This window comes from Chelonia mydas, chromosome 1 (genome assembly GCF_015237465.2).
Source record: "Chelonia mydas isolate rCheMyd1 chromosome 1, rCheMyd1.pri.v2, whole genome shotgun sequence".
NCBI lineage: Eukaryota > Metazoa > Chordata > Testudines > Cheloniidae > Chelonia > Chelonia mydas.
The window spans coordinates 224,065,497-224,085,885 of NC_057849.1; the positions used below are offsets into that span (position 1 = coordinate 224,065,497).

The 20,389-nt window shown below is 43.1% G+C and overlaps 1 long non-coding RNA gene across 1 annotated transcript in view; it reads left to right on the top strand.

Annotated features, from left to right (window-relative positions):
• Nucleotides 1-11,840, top strand: part of LOC122463885 — a 43,278-nt gene extending 31,438 nt beyond the window's left edge. The window contains exon 3 of the long non-coding RNA XR_006287619.1: nt 10,722-11,840. This is a non-coding gene — a long non-coding RNA (uncharacterized LOC122463885). The remainder of the gene's footprint in view (nt 1-10,721) is intronic.
• The last annotated feature ends 8,549 nt before the right edge of the window (nt 11,841-20,389 follow it).

Genomic DNA, 20,389 nt, shown 5'->3' on the forward strand with positions numbered 1-20,389 from the left:
ACTGGTTGAAAGACCATACTCAAAGAGTAGTTAACAATGGTTTGTTGTCAAACTGTGAGGGTGTATTGAGTAAAGTTGTGTAGGGGTCAGGTCTGGACCACTACTATTGAATACTTTCATCAATGACTTGGATAATGGAGTGGACAGCATGCTTATAAAATTTGCAGATGCCATCAAGCTAGGTTGTGTTGCAAGCACTTTAGAGCACAAACGTAGAATTCAAAAAGACCTTGAGAAATTGGAGAATTGGTCTGAATTCAACAAGATGAAATTAAATAAAGACAAATGAAAAGTACTTTATTTAGGAAGGAATAATCAAACGCACAACTACAAAATGAGAGCGCTCCCATCAATATAATAAAACCACCTCCGCGAGAGGCAGTAGCTATGCTGGCAGGAGAACACACATAGTGCTGTCCACACTGGCGCTTAGGTAGGTGTAACTTATGTCACTCGGGGTGGCTTATTCACATCCCTAAGCAACATAAGTGGTAGTGTGCACAAGCCCTTACTGTGCCAGAGGATAGACAATGAATTTAAGCAATATAAGTAGAAGGCAAAGAGGAAGTAAACAGACAGCACGTTTACATTTGTGAAAACAGGATCTCAGCCAGACTTGGCTGAAATGCTGCTAAGGACATTTGGGGTGAAATAAACTACTTCAGAGAGAAGGTTAGCCTGTTAAGTTTAGTCTCTGGAAATAATGTTATGATTTTGTTTTATAATTAACCCTTTTATTTCCATTAGCTTTATTTACTTTCTCTTGGATCTCAAATCTTTGATAAACTTATAGTTGTTTTCACTATAAATATATCTCAGGGGTATTATACAAGCAGCTGATCCTCAGTTGGATTATTCAAGCTGGTGTGTTCACTGTTCCATTGGGGACTCTGACCTGATGATCAGAGAAATGAAAAACTACTTTACAATAGGAGACTTAAGGAGATTGGCTTGTTTAGCCTAACAAAATGAAGGCTGGGGTGTTATATGACTTCTCTCTATAAATACATCAGAGAGATCAATACCAGCGAGGGAGAGGAGTTATTTAAATTAAGGGACAATGCTGGCACAAGAATAAATGGACACAAACTAGCCATGAGTGAGTTTAGACTTAAAATTAGATAAATGTTTCTAACAATCTGAGAAGTGAAGTTCTGGAATAGCCTTTCAAATGGGAGTTGTGGGGACAAAAACCTTAACAGATTTCAAGACTGAGCTTGACAGGTTCATGGAGGGGATGGTATGATGAAGTTGCCTACAATGGCATGTGACCCATCCACAATTATTATTAGCAAATATCTCCAGTGACCAGAGACAGGAAACTAGATGGTGAAGGCTCTGAATTACTACTGAGGATTCTTTCCCAGGTGTCTGGTTGGAGGATATTGCTGACATGCTCAGGGTCTAACTGGTGACCCTGAACATGGGGTTTGGCAGGAACTTTCCCCAAGGTCAGACTGGCAGAGACATGGGGGGGTTTTCACCTTCCCCTACAGCATGGGGCATGGGTCTCTTGCTGGTTTTAACTATTGCAAATAGTGGACTATCTGTAAATTGAAGTCTTTAAATCAAGATTTGAGGACTTCAGTAATTCAACCAGAGATTATGCGTGTATTACAGGAGTGGGTGGGTGAGGTTCTGTGGCCTGTGATGTGCTGGAGGTCAGACTAAACAATTATTATGGTCCCTTCTGGCCTTAAAGTCCATGAGTCTGCATCAAAAGTCCCAGGTACTCAAACTAATTCAGTTTAATAATCTTTTTTAAGGTTGCTGATTCAAACTCATGATGGCCCTTCCATTGGAACCAGCAGACAGCAAAGTTCACAGACAGAACTGAATTCCCAAATTACCAGTTTTTCCCAGATAAGATATCAACAGTCTCTACTTATTTTTGAACCTTCTGTCTATCTGAGTTAATAGCCCTTTAGTAATTACTGTTATTCCTTATACTCCTTCACTCCTTTAAGAAAAAAAGAACAGCAGACTAATGGAAAACGCTTAACAGAAGGTGGAGGCGTTCCCATTCCTACTTCAGCAAATAAATCAATCTCAAACACAGTTTTAATGTCGGGAGTGGAAGGAATATATAATTATTGGTCAAACTTTCCAACCTCTTGTTAACAACCTAAGGCCCTGGCACAGCAAAAAGTATCATGCCAGTAGATCCCTGCACCCACACAGAGTCCATTAAATTTAATGCAGGCACAAGGGTTCACTTGCACAGCCCTCTTTGCAGGATTGGGGTCTAATAAATTACTCCTGAAATCCCTCTTTAAAGATCCTTCTCCTGATAACAGGCATGCAAGTCATCACAAGCTTCTTTAATACACCACATTCTGTCCCCTGTGGGATAAGTTGTTATCTGACTTAAATTCAAGTAACTATAGAATGCTCCACTCTCATCTGGAAGGCCACATTGATGTTATCTGGCATCACTAATCCATTTAGACTTAAATCCACTTTGCTGAAATTACTGGAATCAGATGAAAAGGCAGAGGCAATTATAGAAACTGACATCTTCCCAGCACATTGTCAAGGTCCTTCTGCCTCTTCCTAGTTTGTCACAACTCGTCTGCTTGATCATTTTCTGGACTTTCTGGTTTCTTCCCTCAGTAATGTACTAACTTACTGAAAATCTCCACTCTCATTTTATTTCTTTTTCCACAGTCACCTTCCCCCAGCAATGGCATCTGCTCTTGCATGTTCTTTCTCTGGAATGTGGTGAGCTGACAGGTAACAATTCCCTTACCAGTATCCACTTTCATATTTTCAATGTCCTATTAGGCAAAATTATTCTTGTTTGCCCTCTCTTTAAAATGTAAGGCACTGCTTTCTAGCTTGTCACTATCTGTATATGACGACCTTCAGTATGGATCTATTCCTTCTGTTGAAGTCAATAGCAAAACTCCCACTGACAACACTTGCCTATTACCAAAACAGAAGGTCATCTTCAGATTGCTAGCCATTCCATTCTCTTTATATCTCAGCTCCTTTGGCCACTCTCTTTCCTCAGCTGCAATCCCAACTAGATTTCCTAAACTGTGTTTTGAAGCACCTACCTCAAAAAAAAAAAAAAAAATCACTGGATTGACCAATGGAAGAAAGGAATGTGGGAATATTAATATAAAGGTTTCTTTCCACAAGAATACATTATGGTGGCATTTGGAGCAAATGTCTGTTTTGAAAGACATTTAATGAACTTTCCTGTGTATTTACAGGCAGGCTTGAATTCTACTGAGACAGACAGCAGAACAGGTTTATGGTTGTAGTAAATCCACCAGTGAACTGTTCAAGTTTGATAACTAACTGGATGACTAGCAGTGTCACTATCTTTAGGGAAAATAGTTCCTTTTTCCCCTTTGCAGATGATCACATTTTGAATGTGGAGTTACATGAAACCCATCAAAATTCCAGATTGGAGGATTTTCTTGTGAAAAGAGGTGCTATAATTGTTCATCACAAAAGTTAATGCTGCCAACAAATAGGTCACACTTGTTATGTGGGATTTTCTTTGGCCCTGTAGCTTCTAACATCATTCAGATACACACATTACTTTGTGTTTTGATATCAACACTCTCATAACTGCAAATTCTAGAAGTCATGGAGAATATTGTTTTCCATCTGAATTTCAGGAATTTCTTGTGAGCTGGGTGCATTATCCCCCCCAATTATGCACTCCTCAAACCTGTTTCAACCAAGAAATCTGCTTTTTTCTCCTATTGGGATTTCAAACTGTGACTCTCCAATGTTTTGTGGGCAGTTTCTAGAGTTTTAAATTTAAAACTCACTGAGAACAAGTCTCTGGCACCACAGTCTACAGGCTATTACCCTCTGATCCCACTGAGGGTTAGCAAAAGAAACTACACCATCTGCTCAAGAAACTCCCTGAAGCAGCACAGGGACAAATCTAGAGCCCTGACCAGGGGTATTCTATCTGCTACCCAAAATCCATAAGCCTGGAAATCCTGGATGCCCCATCATCTCAGGCATTTACACCCTGACAGCAGGATTGTCTGGCTATGTAGACTCTCTCCTCAGGCCATATGCTACCAGCACTCCCAGCTATCTTCGAGACAACATGGACTTCCGGAGGAAACTACAATCCTTTGGTGATCTTCCAGAAAACGCCATCCTAGCCACTATGGATGTAGAGGCTCTCTCCACCAACATTCCACACAAAGATGGACTACAAGCCGTCAGGAATAGTATCCCCGATAACATCACGGCAAACCTTGGGCTGAACATGGTGACTTTGTCCTCACCCACAACTATTTCAGATTTGGGGACAATTTATACCTTCAAGTCAGTGGGACTGCTATGGGTACCCGCATGGCCCCACAGTATGCCAGCATTTTTATGGCTGACTTAGAACAACGCTTCCTCAGCTCTCGTCCCCTAACACCCTTACTCTACTTGCGCTACATCTTCATCATCTGGACCCATGGGAAGGAGGCCCTTGAGGAATTCCACCAGGAATTCCATCAGGATTTCAACAATTTCCACCCCACCATCAACCTCAGCCTGGACCAGTCCACACAAGAGGTCCACTTCCTCGACACTACAGTGCTAATAAGCAATGGTCACATAAACACCACTCTGTACCAGAAACCTACTGACCACTGTACTTACCTACATGCCTCCAGCTTTCATCCAGACCACATCACATGATCCATTGTCTACAGCCAAGTTCTAAGATACAACCATATTTGCTCCAATCCCTCAGACAGAGACAAACACCTACAGGATCTCTGTCAAGCGTTCTTAAAACTACAGTACCCACCTGGGGAAGTGAAGAAACAGATTGAGAGAGCCAGAAGGGTATCCAGAAGTCACCTACTACAGGACAGGCCCAAAGAAAGTAACAGAACGCCACTAGCCATCACCTGCAACCCCCAAGTAAAACCTCTCCAGCGCATCATCAAGGATCTACAACCTATCCTGAAGGACGATGCCTCACTCTCACAGACCTTGGGAGACAGGCCAGTCCTCACTTACAGATGGCCCCCCAACCTGAAGCAAATACTCACCAGCAATTACACACCACACAACAAAAACACTAACCCAGGAACCAAACCCTGGTGCCAACTCTGTCCACATATCGATTCAAGGGACACCATCATAGGACCTAACCACATCAGCCACACCACTGGGGCTCGTTCATCTGCACATCTACCAGTGTGATATATGCCATCATGTGCCAGCAATGCCCCTCTGCCATGTACAGTGGCCAAACCGGACAGTCTCTACGCAAAAGAATAAATGGACACAAATCTGACATCAGGAATTATATCATTCAAAAACCAGTAGGAGAACACTTCAATAACAGACTTTAAACGTGGAAATGCTTCCACAAAAAACCTTCAAAAACAGACTCCAACGAGAAACTGCAGAACTGTAATTAACTTGCAAACTGGACACCATCAAATTAGGTTTGAATAAAGACTGGGAGTGCATGGGTCACTACAAAAACTAATTTCCCCCTGCTGATATTCACACCTTCTTGTCAACTGTTTGAAATGGGCCACCTTGTTTACACTGGCCTCATTAGCACTACAAAAGTGATTTTCACCCTTTCTTGTCAACTGTTGAGAATAGCCCAGTTCCACCTTAATTGAATTGGCTCGTTAGCACTGACCCCCCCACTTGGTAAGGCAACTCCCATCTTTTCATATGCGGTGTATTTATACCTCCCTACTGTGTGTTCCACTCCATGCATCTGATGAAGCTAATGAAGCTTATACCCAAATAAATTTGTTAGTCTCTAAGGTGCATGGCAAATTGCCAGCACTACTATGATGGGTCTCGCACTATCTTCTTTGGGGGTGGGGGGGTTTTCAGGGCACCGTTTCCTGCCCCTGAACTGGGGTATTAACTGCCCCACTAGTGTCCTAGAGGAGGGGAGTGGAGAGGGAGGGACCCGGGCCTGCCCTCTACTCCGGGTCCCAGCCCAGGGGCCCTAGGGATAGCGGTAAACCACTAGAACTAGCGGTTCCTTCCCCTGGGCTACTTCCCTCTCCTGCCCTTCAGCTTGTGGGGCTTCCTGCCCTCCCTCTGCACAAACCAGGTGTCCCTTTACCTAGGGTCTTGGTCTTCTTAGCCCACCTCAGCACTTCTCCAAACTCTCCTCTGCTTCCCTCCAAACTGCTCTCTGCTCCAACACCAATCCACTGTTTCAACTCCTCCAAACTGCTGTCTGGCCATGCTGTATCACAGGTTCCACAAGGACTCCTCGTTGTTTTTGAGACCAACCAGAACTTTTAAAAATGTATTTTTGTGGCAAACAAATTAATAAAAATAAATACTTTATCCAAAGATTTCAAAGGGATTTGTAAACATATATTAACTAAGCCTCATCACTCCTGTGTGGATTATTTTAATGCACCTCTCCAAATCATCTTTGGGGGCATGAATATATGAGTAAAATGAGGTGTGGAAAGGTTAAATGATTTGCTCAGGGTCATCACACCTCGCTTGACCCTGCACCACTACAGTTAATGGGAGTTTTTTCATTAACTTCAATGGACTTAGGATCCATTGTGTCAATGACAGAAGTTGGAATGAAACATAAAAGTGTCTTGATTCCCAACTCCTTCTGTTACAACTTCAATCACACTCCCCCCATACATGCCCACTTATCCAGTTCTCCTTAGTTTCCTAGAGCCATTTGCAAAGCTTCTAATTTTAAATTCTGCACAATCTTCTTTCCAGTTCATCTGAAGATTTTTCTGTTGAAATAATTCTATTGATTCTCTTGTCTTGCAAAGGTCTTCAAGAGAAATATTATTTTAGTTGCGGTGAGACACAGTTTAATACCATGAATGGAGGTTCTGTTAGTTTCTTCCAAGGCCCTTGTTATTTACTCCTTCACATAACACAAGAACCAGGAGTCACCCAATGAGATTAATAGGCAATAGGTTTAAAACAAACAAAAGGAAGTACTTCTTCACACAACACACAGCCTGTGGAACTCATTGCCAGGGGATGTTGTGAAGGCTAAACAAATAACAGGGTTAAAAAAAGAACTAGATAAGTTCATGGAGGACAGGTCCATCAATGGCTGTTAGCCAATATGGTCAGGGATGGAACCCTATGCTCTTAGTGACCCTAGCCTCTGACTGCCAGAAGCTGGGAGTGCCTGACAAGGGATGGATCACTCGATGATTGCCTATTCTGTTCATTCCCACTGAAGCACCTGGCATTGGCCACTGTTGGAAGACAGGGTACTGGACTAGATGGACCATTGGTCTGACCCAGTATGGCCGTTCTTATGTTGTTATGCCCTTTTTGCAAAGTTAAAGTCTTTGTGCCATGTTGTACAAGGGATTTTGTAAAGGTAGTTTCAGTGTCTGCTGAGAGGGTATCAGATGGGGCTCTGATGAGACAGCAGTCAGTCTTTTGAGACTTTCATTCTCCCTTATCTCTCCATAAAGAAGAAACAATGTAAATGCAACCTCTCGACTAAGAAGTGAGTACAAAACAATCAGTAAAAAGCAGTCTTTGGATCCAACAGTCAATTGGCCCCTTTTAAAATCCTTCTTCTGCTGCCTAGAGATGACCATCTCCAGCCTAGACTTGGATCTCATTCTTAGCTCCTCTCTATAATCCTGTTTTAGCAAATTGACTGAAAATCTGGGAAATCTTGTGGCTTTGTTACTCCTTTGCCAGTACCCTTCAACTAGAACAATCTTTCAGTCACCAACGCCTCTCAGCTAATGGTGCTTGGCCAGGCATCAAAACAGAAAGTCAAGTCTTTGTGGCAAATGAATTCAATTTAACTTTTGCCTAAGAAAAGTTCAGGAAATCCCAAGTACCATCAGGCTGCCCTACAGTTAGTCACTCCAGAATGCTTACTAAGGGACCCACTTTGTTGCACCAAATTTCTCACCCCATTTGTATAGCTTTATTATATCAATTTATATCTTATCAAACACCAGAAATTGTGTAAGCACTTCCATTTATGGGGGTCAAAAAGTTCTGCTTTAGCCTGACAGATACAGAAATTGTAGCATGGAATACTATTTCCATGGACCACATGAGCCACATCTGAAAATGTTCAATGGGTAAGAGAGGAATCAGAGGTCAGGTGCAAGGGGAAACAAGCCAAGAAGAAACGAAAAAAATCAGAGAGCTATTGAAAGTGGATGAGCTGGAAGGAACCCCGAGATCATAAAGCAGCAAGTGAAGGAGCCCATGTATATAATTAGAGGCAAAATGAGGTTCCATATTTACTACTTGAGAAAACGAAGTGTGTAGTAAGTGTGTAGTAAAACAGGTGTAGTAAGACATAGGACCAGTCTTTCCACTGACTTCAGTGGGCTTAGGATCAGGCCTCTAATGCAGGAGAGAGAGAACATAAAAGATTGACTAGTTAATGCACATACGCTTGAATAAGAACTCATTGTGACGGTGTAACAGTATTTCTGAGTGTTGGAGGAAGAAGCCAAGCTGCTTAAGAAGTATTTTATCAACCATTGATTATCTGCATGTAACTAAATTACACAATAAATGACATACTGTAGAGCAGGACAAACTAGCATATGCTCAGTATGTACCAACCTACTATAATTTTTCCACTTTGGAAGAGAAAAACATTCCTTTCTAATTTCTAAATACTATACAGCTGGCCACAGTTGAAGCACCATCTAGTACTTTTTGGTTAGCCTGACTTAAACACATATTTGTAATTTTCAAAACCTAACCTGTAGTTACGGAGTTAGGTTGGTATCCATTACACTGGGGCTTTTTTATCATTATTACAACTTCTGCCCAAAATGTTGGCAGTATCAGAACAATTTAGCAGCCTGTAATTTAACTTACTTCTCATCCAAGACAAGGGTGGTCCTATAAGTCTGAGGTCACTGATGGGGCAGGTTGGGAGAAACTTGCATTCTAGTTGCCTGCATGAAGTCTGACCAATGGAATATGGAAAAAGTTTCCCTTTTAATAGCTCTGCCATTCTCCACCACAAACAGAAGGAGACCCTCAGTGACTCTAGCTCGTAGAGAAGGCAAATAGGCATGGGCAGCAGGTATCATAGGCCAGGGGAGGCCCCGCCCACACTCTCCATCTCTCCTGAAGCTGGCAGGGGCTCAGCTCCAGTCAGCAATCTGGCAGTCGGGCTGGTGGCCAGGGGCTGGGGCAGCCAGGGGCAGCTCGGAGGCGGGCTGGCCAGCTTCTTGAGCCAGGCAGGCTGGGGCTCCTCCGGCTAGAGAGGGGGAGGGCCTTGGGGCTCCGGCCATGGGGCCTTAGGCAGAAGGGGCGGGGGCTAACCGCCCTGAAGGTGAGAGGGTTCACGTGCAGCCTGTGCAAATAGGTTTCAAGTACTATAAAGCAGACAACAGAATGGAGTAGGTACCAACATGGGAAGAAGTATGCAAAACCTACTTTGTGATAATCTTTAAGACAATATTACTTATTGCTGGTTGGTATCAGAAATGTTATGTGACTAATTTTCCCCCATGGATATTTTAATTTAAATCAGTTGTGAGAGTCCATTTTATAAGAATAACTCCAGGCTAGAGCTGGGCAATTTTTTTCAGCAAATAATAATGCATTGCGGGGTTGGAGGGGGACACATTGAAACTCTTTGTGAATTCATGTTGAATTGGCAAATAGTTTTGCCTGGAAAAAATGGAAATGTCAAAATATTTTGTTTCAACATTTCCAGAAAGAAAACATTTTGACTTTTCATTTCAAAACAGTGTTTTATTTCAAAATTTAGCTAATTTGTGTGAGGGGAAGAAAAGGGTGAAAAACACCTCAAATGAAACAAACAGAAAATTTATTTTGGGTTGAACAAAATGCTCAGTTAGACTCAAAACAAATTTTTTTTTTGGTTTGTCATCTTAGTGACAACAACGAAAATTCAGTTTGAATCAAACCTTTTGTTGTTTTTTTCCCCCAAGTTTGGCCCTCAACTCAGAAATCCATTATTTGCTCAGCTTCACGTGGAACCTCTAAAGCATGAACCTCTACTTTTGGAGTCAAAACACCCAGCTGTATTAATTACGGCTATAGATAACACATCAACTGTTTGTGCAGGGGCCAGCACTAGAGGGGTACCGCACTGAGATGGTGTGGCTTACACGTAAGGGTTTTTTGCATCTTTGACTTATGCTCTTACCTCCTTAGAAGCTCCACATTAGAAGAGCTTCACATTGGCTATTCCATGTAACAGGCGAAATAGCTACCAAAAATGGATTCCATTTTAAGCAGTAAGTCTAAATGTGGTGCACTGAACTTTAAAAAATAAATACCTTTTAGGAGATCATCTTGCACTAACATGGAGGTGGTACAGATTAGATGTGGAGCACAGTTTGGTGTATGAAAACATCCAGCAGCTCTGTCTTTCCACACTGGTAGCTAAGATAGATCTTGGATAACTGCAGAAATAAAAGCTATCTTCTGGATTTGCTGAGAATATTTAGCTCTAATTGTTTAGTTACAAAAAAGAATTGCACAAAGAGGTCAGATTAAGTGGGTGGTAGGGAAAGAGGAGAAAATGAAAGGCAGAAGAAAGAGGGGAGAATACAAGGGAAAAGGGAGCGATGGGGGGCGGGGGGGAGATAAGGAGAAAGCAAAAAGAAGCAGGCCTTGGCAGGAATGAAAAAAATCTTTCCTCTGATCAATGATTCTGGTGACTTTGTGGGTATACATTTATGTCTTGCTTGTCTACTAAGAGCAATTTCCACACAGTCTCACACCTTCTGTGTTCACCACAGGCATCAGGAAACAAAGTCTCTCAGAAATTAGAAGTGATTGTGGGAGGAACTCTGGAATTCATCACATTTATAGTTCAGAGAGATCAATCAGCATCAAGACAACACTGGTAATTTGAGGGAAAGGCATCATCCACAGAGACATATGGAAGCAGTTGGAACTCTGCTCATAATGAACACAAATTAATGAACATAAATTGAGCCAGAAGAGCAAATGAGGATGTTGGAATGTGTGCAGGTAGTTTTGAAATCTCTTTCACATTGACTGGGATTGCGAGATATAAATCAAATGTGAGTCTCTCTCTCTCACTCTGCAAGAACATTATTTGTTAGCTGACCAAATGTGGCTTAGGCATTTCTATCAAAACTGCACAGCTATGGTTCAAAATCAGCTATGAGGGAAAGGCAAGCCCTATTTCCAAGGGAAACTGACTCTAAGGTTTTGGAATGAGTATGTGCAGGAAACCTCATATGACATCTTTTAAAAGGCAAGCTGAACAACCCAAAGGTAGAAAAATAAAGCATTTGTTCCCCTCAGACAGAATTACCTGTTCTAAAAAATCAAATCTACAAATCCGTTTAATCTGTAGATCAGCTCCAACAATAGTTTAAACAGCAACTTTATAACAGACCAGTAGCTGGCCTATCAAAACTTGAAAGTAGCCACAGAATAACAAGTACCTTGAAATGTTGCCAGAAGTAGCCCACACTGGGACAGGCTTCATTGACTGTAGTGGTGCTGTTGAGGGAAGCTTGAACCAAGTCTCAAAGTCTGAATTCCTATTTATGCTGCAAGGGCCCAATCCTTCAATTGACAGCACATGAGCAAACTACTTCAGGGGGACTCCACTTGGGTGCAGCAGTCTGCCTACCTGCTACTCGTTGCAGGATTGGAGCCCAAATACCCCAAATGCTCCTGCTAGCTCAGGCCTTCAGGAATTTATACTGAGTTTATTTAGTTGTTCAGCTACCATGATGACAGACACCATATAAAATCCAGTATATATCAAATGCCACAAGGTCTAGAGATACTGCAATGGAAGACTAGTTATTCTGGCTTTACACAGAAGAAATGCAGAGTATTAATTGCCGGTGCTTCCTTCTAAAAAAATATTAGCATTATATTGGTTTATAGATCTGATATCTGGAAACAATATATTGATTGTTTTGTGGAAAACAATTCAATGTTTTCTGCTCTCTTACCCAATGTAAACTACATGTGAATAAAGTTACCATTCCACACCTTGTTTCATATTACCTATAACATACATTTCTCTTGTGCTTTCCCCCTCCATTACAGTTTAACTTGTTAGCCCCCCAATGGCAGCTGTGAAAGGATTAACACCGTTAGCTTACATCTTTTTTTTCTTCTTTTTGCTTCTGTAAACTGAATACCAGTGAGACTATTGGTTTGAATATCATTTGTTAAGTAAGTGTACAAAGGCAGAGAGATGAAATCAGTCACTATTGCACAAAACATCATCGATTTCTTTTCAAAATTTGTCCTTTCTCCAATTAAGTAACAAGTCCTATTAAAATTGACAATTTAAAAGTATTAGCTTCCAATTGTATCAAATTAGCTAGAGTATATGGTATACTGACACAGTAATCAGATAATACTAATACTTTGCATTTATATAGCACTTTCCACCCACCGATCTCAATGCATATAAGCATTACATTAATTCTATACCTTTTTTACTTTTTGAGTGAATTAAGGATAACAGCAGTGAAAAATTCCCTGCCTCACCCATGTCAATATGCTTCACACCTAACTTGGAGTAACCACTTGTATTAGAGAATCCAAGGATTGAATGGACATGGAGATCAAACTACTCTTTTAGCTGTAGAGGTGTTTATTCCAGGTTAGGCTCATTGGCTCAACTGCCATCAAATGTGCCAGTTATGCACTGAAATCACCTATCCATTATTTTTTTTTAAGTACACACATCATCTAGGAATAGTATTACCTGGGAACATCATATTTATGTTTGTGATGCAATACCAGGGAACCAAAGCCTAAGCCAAATAAACTCCAAAAGTTTTCCTCCAGATACCTCTCTTAACAGCTAGATTCAGATTACAGCTGTCATATTGCAACTCCACTGAAAATACATTAACATTAAACTGTACCCGGTCCTCACATGTCACTTATCTGTTTCCTCATTGTTATGATTCCATGGTTAACTTCTGAAATGGACAGAGCTGGGCGAAGACAGACCTGAGACACCGTAACAGGATGGCTTGTCCTTGCGCTGGAGAGCCTGGGCCAAAGACAGCCCTGACTGAGGTCTATCTGAGAGGAATGAGGTGATTCAAATATAAAAGGCAACATGGGTGTGTGTTTGTGAGTGTACGCATGTGAGTTGGGGGAACACCAGTGATTACAGCTGTGTCTGTAGATTCTGCAGGGAGCAAGAAAGCTCCTGCAGAGCCCTGAGTCAGCAGTGGAAAAGCTGAAGAACCAGGAGGGGGTGGGAGAAAATACCCCAGGTAAAGAAGTCTGGGAGAGACCCTGTAAAAGCTAGGGAGAGTCTATAAAAAACAGCTGGGCTGAAGACTGCGTGAGTTTTTGTTGTCTGTTATTTTGGATTAATTAGGAGAGAGAGACCCTGAACTGAAGTTGAGGACTCGGGGATTGTTTGAACCACCTTTGAATTGTAAAAAGAAAAGGAGTACTTGTGGCACCTTAGAGACTAACCAATTGTAAGTTCTTAAAGGGCCCTGAAGAGGGGGGAAAGGGAGGCAGGTGCTGTATTTTCCACTGAATGCATCCGATGAAGTGAGCTGTAGCTCACGAAAGCTTATGCTCAAATAAATTGGTTAGTCTCTAAGGTGCCACAAGTACTCCTTTTCTTTTTGCAAATACAGACTAACATGGCTGCTACTCTGAAACCTGTCATTATGCAAGGCACTGCATTTAGCCGTATGGAGTGGAAATCTATCAACTTCATGAAAAAACTCGTACAGATACAGACAGACATCATCTTCCTTTCCAAATGCAAACAGATGGACATCATACCAAAAGGACTGAAGATAAAAAATCCATTACAATCTACATACCACACAGACTATGCTGACAGCTTGTGCCACACGCTCTCAAAGAAACTGCGGAACCACCTGATCAACATCCTCTACAGCAAATAGGGAAAGATTAAGAATGAGCTCTCAAAAATGGATACTCTCATAAAAAACCAACCTTCCACACAAACTTCCTCGTGGCTGGACTTTACTAAAACTAGACAAGCCATTTACAACACACACTTTGCTTCTCTACAAAAGAAAAAGGACACTAAACTATCTAAACTACTGCATGCCACAAGAGGCCACAGCAATGGTTCCCTTAACCCACCCAGCAATATTGTTAATCTATCCAACTATACTCTTAGCCCAGCAGAAGAATCTGTCCTATCTCGGGGCCTCTCCTTCTGCCCTTCCACCCCCACGAACATGATACAGTTCTGTGGTGACCTAGAATCCTGTTTTCGCCGTCTCCGACTCAAGGAATATTTCCAACACACCTCTGAACAACATACTAATTCACAGAGACCTTCCTACCAACACTACAAAAAGAAGGATTCTAGGTGGACTCCTCCTGAAGGTTGAAACAACAGACTGAACTTCTACATAGAGTGCTTCCGCCAACGTGCACGGGCTGAAATTGTGGAAAAGCAGCATCACTTGCCCAACAACCCCAGCCGTGCAGAAAACAATGCCATCCACAGCCTCAGAAACAACTCTGACATCATAATCAAAAAGGCTGACAAAGGAGGTGCTGTTGTCATCATGAATAGGTCGGAATATGAACAAGAGGCTGCTCGGCAGCTCTCCAACACCACTTTCTACAGGCCATTACCCTCTGATCCCACTGAGAGTTACCAAAAGAAACTACAGCATTTGCTCAAGAAACTCCCTGAAAAAGCACAAGAACAAATCCGCACAGACACACCCTTGGAACTCCGACCTGGGGTATTCTATCTGCTACGCAAGATCCATAAACCTGGAAATCCTGGGCGCCCCATCATCTCAGGCATTGGCACCCTGACAGCAGGATTGTCTGGCTATGTAGACTCTCTCCTCAGGCCCTATGCTACCAGCACTCCCAGCTATCTTCAAGACACCACTGACTTCCTGAGGAAACTACAATCCATCGGTGATCTTCCTGAAAACACCGTCCTGGCCACTATGGATGTAGAAGCCCTCTACACCAACATTCCACACAAAGATGGACTACAAGCCGTCAGGAACACTATCCCCGATAATGTCACGGCAAACCTGGCTGAACTTTGTGACTTTGTCCTCACCCATAACTATTTCACATTTGGGGACAATGTATACCTTCAAATCAGCAGCACTGCTACGGGTACCCACATGGCTCCACAGTATGCCAACATTTTTATGGCTGACTTAGAACAATGCTTCCTCAGCTCTCGTCCCCTAATGCCCGTACTCTACTTGCGCTATATTGATCACATCTTCATCATCTGGACCCATGGAAAAGAAGCCCTTGAGGAATTCCACCAGGATTTCAACAATTTCCATCCCACCATCAACCTCAGCCTGGACCAGTCCACACAAGAGATCCACTTCCTGGACACTACGGTGCTAATAAGCGATGGTCACATAAACACCACCCTGTACCGGAAACCTATTGACCGCTATTCCTACCTACATGCCTCCAGCTTTCACACCACACGATCCATTGTCTACAGCCAAGCTCTATGATACAACTGCATTTGCTCCAACCCCTCAGACAGAGACATACGCCTACAAGATCTCTATCAAGCATTCTTACAACTACAATACCCACCTGCTGAAGTGAAGAAACAGATTGACAGAGCCAGAAGAGTACCCAGAAGTCACCTACTACAGGACAGGCCCAACAAAGAAAATAACAGAACGCCACTAGCCGTCACCTTCAGCCCCCAACTAAAACCTCTCCAACGCATCATCAAGGATCTACAACCTATCCTGAAGGATGACCCATCGCTCTCACAAATCTTGAAAGACAGGCCAGTCTTTGCCTACAGACAGCCCCCCAACCTGAAGCAAATACTCACCAGCAACCACACACCACACAACAGAACCACTAACCCAGGAACTTATCCTTGCAACAAAGCCCGTTGCCAACTGTGCCCACATATCTATTCAGGGGACACCATCATAGGGCCTAATCACATCAGCCACACTATCAGAGGCTCGTTCACCTACACATCTACCAATGTGATATATGCCATCGTGTGCCAGCAGTGCCCCTCTGCCATGTGCATTGGTCAAACTGGACAGTCTCTATGTATAAGAATAAATGGACACAAATCAGATGTCAAGAATTTTAACATTCATAAAGCAGTCGGAGAACACTTCAGTCTCTCTGGTCACTCGATTTCTGACCTAAAAGTGGCAATTCTTCAACAAAAAAACTTCAAAAACAGACTCCAACGAGAGACTGCTGAATTGGAATTAATTTGCAAATTGGATACAATTAACTTAAGCTTGAATAGAGACTGGGAGTGGTTGAGTCATTACACAAAGTAAAACTATTTCCCCTTGTTTATCCCCCCCCGCCCCCCCCCCCCCATTCCTCAGACGTTCTTGTTAACTGCTGGAAATGGCCCACCTTGATTATCACTACAAAAGGTTTTCTTCCCACACTCCCCACTCTCCTGCTGGTAATAGCTCATCTTAAGTGATCACTCTCCTTACAGTGTGCATGATAAACACCCATTTTTTCATGTTCTGTGTGTATATAAATCTCCTCACTGTATGTTCCACTGAATGCATCCGATGAAGTGAGCTGTAGCTCACGAAAGCTTATGCTCAAATAAACTGGTTAGTCTCTAAGGTGCCACAAGTACTCCTTTTCTTTTTTGTCTAGGTGGTGTACAGTGACCACTGGCCACAAGGGGATGCTAAGTAAGCAGCTGCTGTGATACACCCCGGCTCAGGAAATGACTCTCTAGGCCAGGGGTCTGAAACATGCGGCCTGCAGGGTTCTTTCGTGCGGCCCGCCAAGCTCCCTGCACCTCTCTGCCTACTTCCAGGCCAGGGGTGGGCAAACAACAGCCTGCAGGCCGAATCTGGCCATGGGATCGCTCCCCCGTGGTGCGCGGAACCATGTCTCTGCAGCCCCGGGGGGGCAGAGGACTCTGTGCATTGCTCTCGCTTCCAGGCACCGCCCCCCGTAGCTCCCATTGGCCGGGAATGGGTAACTGCGGCCAATGGGAGCTTCAGGGGAGGTACCTTGAAGCGAGAGCAACGCGGAGCCCTCTGCCCCTCTTCCCCCCCCGCCCCCCCCCCCCCGGCAGGGACCTGGTTCCGGCTGCTTCCTGGAGCAGAGCAGGGCCAGGGGCCCGGGCAGGCAGGGAGCTGGGCCGGGGGCCAGGGCAGGCAGGGAGCCTGCCGTGGCCCCGGTGTGCGCTGCTGCCACCCCAGAGCCCTGAACCCCTCCTGCACCCCAACTCCTTGCCCTGATCCCCCTGCCATATCCCACACCCCTCCTGCACCCCAATTCCCTGCCCTGAGCCCCCTGCTGCATCCTGCACCCCTCATGTACCCCAACTCCCTGCCCTGAGCCCCCTGCCACATCCAGCACCCTAACTCCATGCCCTGAGCCGCCTGCCACACCCTGCACCCTGACCCCCTGCTGCACCCCTCACCCATCTCACACCCCAACCCTCTGCCCTGAGCCCCCTGCTGCACCCCAACCCTCTGCCCTGAGCCCCCTGCCACACTGCACCCTGACCTCCTGCTGCACCCCTCACCCCTCCTGCACTCCACACCCCAACTCCCTGCCCTGAGCCCCCGCCACACCCTGCACCCTTCCTGCAGCCCCTGGGGGAAGGGGTGGGAACATCAGGGAAGGGGTGGGAAGAGGCAGGGAAGGGGCAGGACCTCATGGAAGGGGTGGAGTGGGGGCGGGGCCGGGGGCAGCGATGTGGGGGTGTCAGTGATGCAGCCCTTGGGCCAATGCACTAGTCGTCATGTGGCCCTCATGGTCATTTGAGTTTGAGACCCCTGCTCTAGGCAAAGTTTAGTTCCTGGTTACATTAGCTCATTAGTGTATGGTTACATCAGACTTAAAGTTGCATTTACTAGGTTATGATATCTAGATTTTCTTTAGTGAGAAAATAATCATTGTCCTCAGCATTTATATAGCACTTTACATGCTCAAAGTGACTCTCAACCCCTGGCTGAAGGGATCCAGCTATTGAACAAACTTCCAGAGTCTGACAGTCTTTTGGAATCTCAACAAAGCCTTCCCTTTTGAAAGTCTTTCCACCATAAGAATGACACTCACAACGTTGACACCCCCTATGTCCTAACAAGTCCTCTCCCCGCCCCAAAAAAGAAGCACCCTACCCCAAGCACCATTTTGACCTACAAAAGGGAGAAGTGCCAGAGACACCATTAAATCTAGTAGGGTCTTTGCTATCGCTCTTGATTTGACAGAGAAACACTTAAATACTACAGTGATGAATGGCAGTGTAAACCCTTGGATAGCTAGATAGTAATTAATTAAATAATCATCTGAATGCCCCTGTGAATGGGGTAAAAATACAAAACAAACAAAAATTAGTTTTGGAAAAACTTTCAAAATTTTTAAGTTGTTTTTACCATTTAAATTGACCCATTTTTTTCATATTTTTAAATGGAAACTATTTTGAAAATGACAGGTTTCAGAGCTGTAGCTCACGAAAGCTTATGCTCAAATAAATTTCTTAGTCTCTAAGGTGCCACAAGTACTCCTTTTCTATTTTGAAAATGGTTATCAACATTTTTAATTTGCCACAAAAACGGTTTTCAGTCAACAAAATTTTCAATGACTATTTTAATAATACCTTCAAAAATTGTGATAAAAAACCACATTTTCCATGAACACAAAAATATTTCAACATTTTTAACAATATTCAACAATATTTCAATATTTTTTGTGTGAAAAACTTTGTTTTAGGGCTTGTCTACATGGCGCTTTAGTCCACACCAGAGGAGTGCAAATTTTGTCCACACTAGTGTGTCGTGCACTAACTGCCCCATATATTGCCCCTGCTGGTGCTCACCAAAAGTTCTCTAGTACATGTTAATGTCGTACAGTCTGAAACAGGTCTTCATTAATCCACACTAAGGAACTTTTGGTGAATGCCAGCAGAGTCTGTGTGGGCAAGTTAGTGCACAGCGGACTAAATTTTGCACTCCTCTGGTGCGGACTAAAGCATCACGTAGACAAGTCCTTAGGAAAAAAGACCAGTTTTCAACCAAAATAGCTTTGTGTCTGAAAACTTTTGATTGGTGGTAGTGGTCAGGTAGGTAATTAATAGAGCTGTGGAGGAACCAGAATGTCCATTTCAAAATTTGTTCCAAATCAGAATGCAATGTCAAATTTTGAAATATTCTATGAAATAAAATTTTCAAAAAAATTTATTTTGGGTCAATCAAAACATTTCATTTCAATAAAACTGAACCTTTTTTTCCACTTTTCACTTTTTATGTTTTATTATAATTTATAATAGAATATAAAATGAAATAAAGTTCAAAAAGTCATTCTGAAGTGAAAAAGCAAACACATTCTGTTTTGCTAAGGTCCGCACAGAATGTTTCATCCTTATTAAAATGCAGCTTTTCTATTTTTTAAAACAATATTACATGAACATTCAAACGGAATGTATCAATTTAGACAAACCAGCATTCTATCAGAAAAGTTTCGACCAGCTCTAGTTATTAAGTATTATCCCCATTTTATGGATAAGGTAACGAAAATTCAATATTTTTCCTCAGGCTTACATAGTGTGTTAGTGGTAGAGCTAGGAATGGATGTGATGACTCGGAATGAGACCTCAGTGCTCATTCTCCCTCAAGTATTCTAATGCTCAGTAGGTAGCAAGTGCCCCAGCCCAGAGATCACAGCTTGAAGGGGAGCAGGCTCTAATAAACTGGGGTTATACTCAGGCCCAGCCCCCTCTGCGCCTATTATGTAGCCAGAAGCACATACTAAAGCGTGTGCATACTGATCCTTTTTTCAGGCAGCAGTAAACAGGTACCCCAAAGCATACTCCCACCAAGCTACTCTCAGTCATCATGCCCTTTGCTGGAAAAGATGGTTGCTGAACCTACTATATTGCTGGCTCTGCTCTCCTCCCTCCCCCCTGCATGCCTGAGACTTGCAAAGGCAAGGTTTTGCCCACACTTTTTTACACAGAAGAGAAATAATATTTAAGTTATTGGAGACAAAGACATAAAATATGGATCTAATTTTCTATATAACATAGATACTTTAACTACACTATGGAACAGAGAAAAGTCATAGATCAGAGCCACAATCAAAGCCATCTGTGGAAAAACTAATTCCAAGCTACTGAAATGTGAAGAAGGAAGTGTGCAAGTCTTCACATTGACCAGTGTTTTCAAAAGCCCAAGCTCCCTTTTTGTCAGTCCAATTTGCACCCCCATTTTTGCATAAACCAAATTTGCATGTGCATCTTTTGCACCCACAGTGAACTGTAGACACACACATTAGTATAGAAACACCTGAAGCAAGACCACATTTATTTACAAGCCCAATATATTCTAGGCACTTATTGGAATAAATGGCCCATATGGGCCTTTTCAAACGCACTGTCGCTTGGGCACCGTCTTCTTATGTGCTGTGACAGGGTTGGGCCAGATGGCTACAGGAG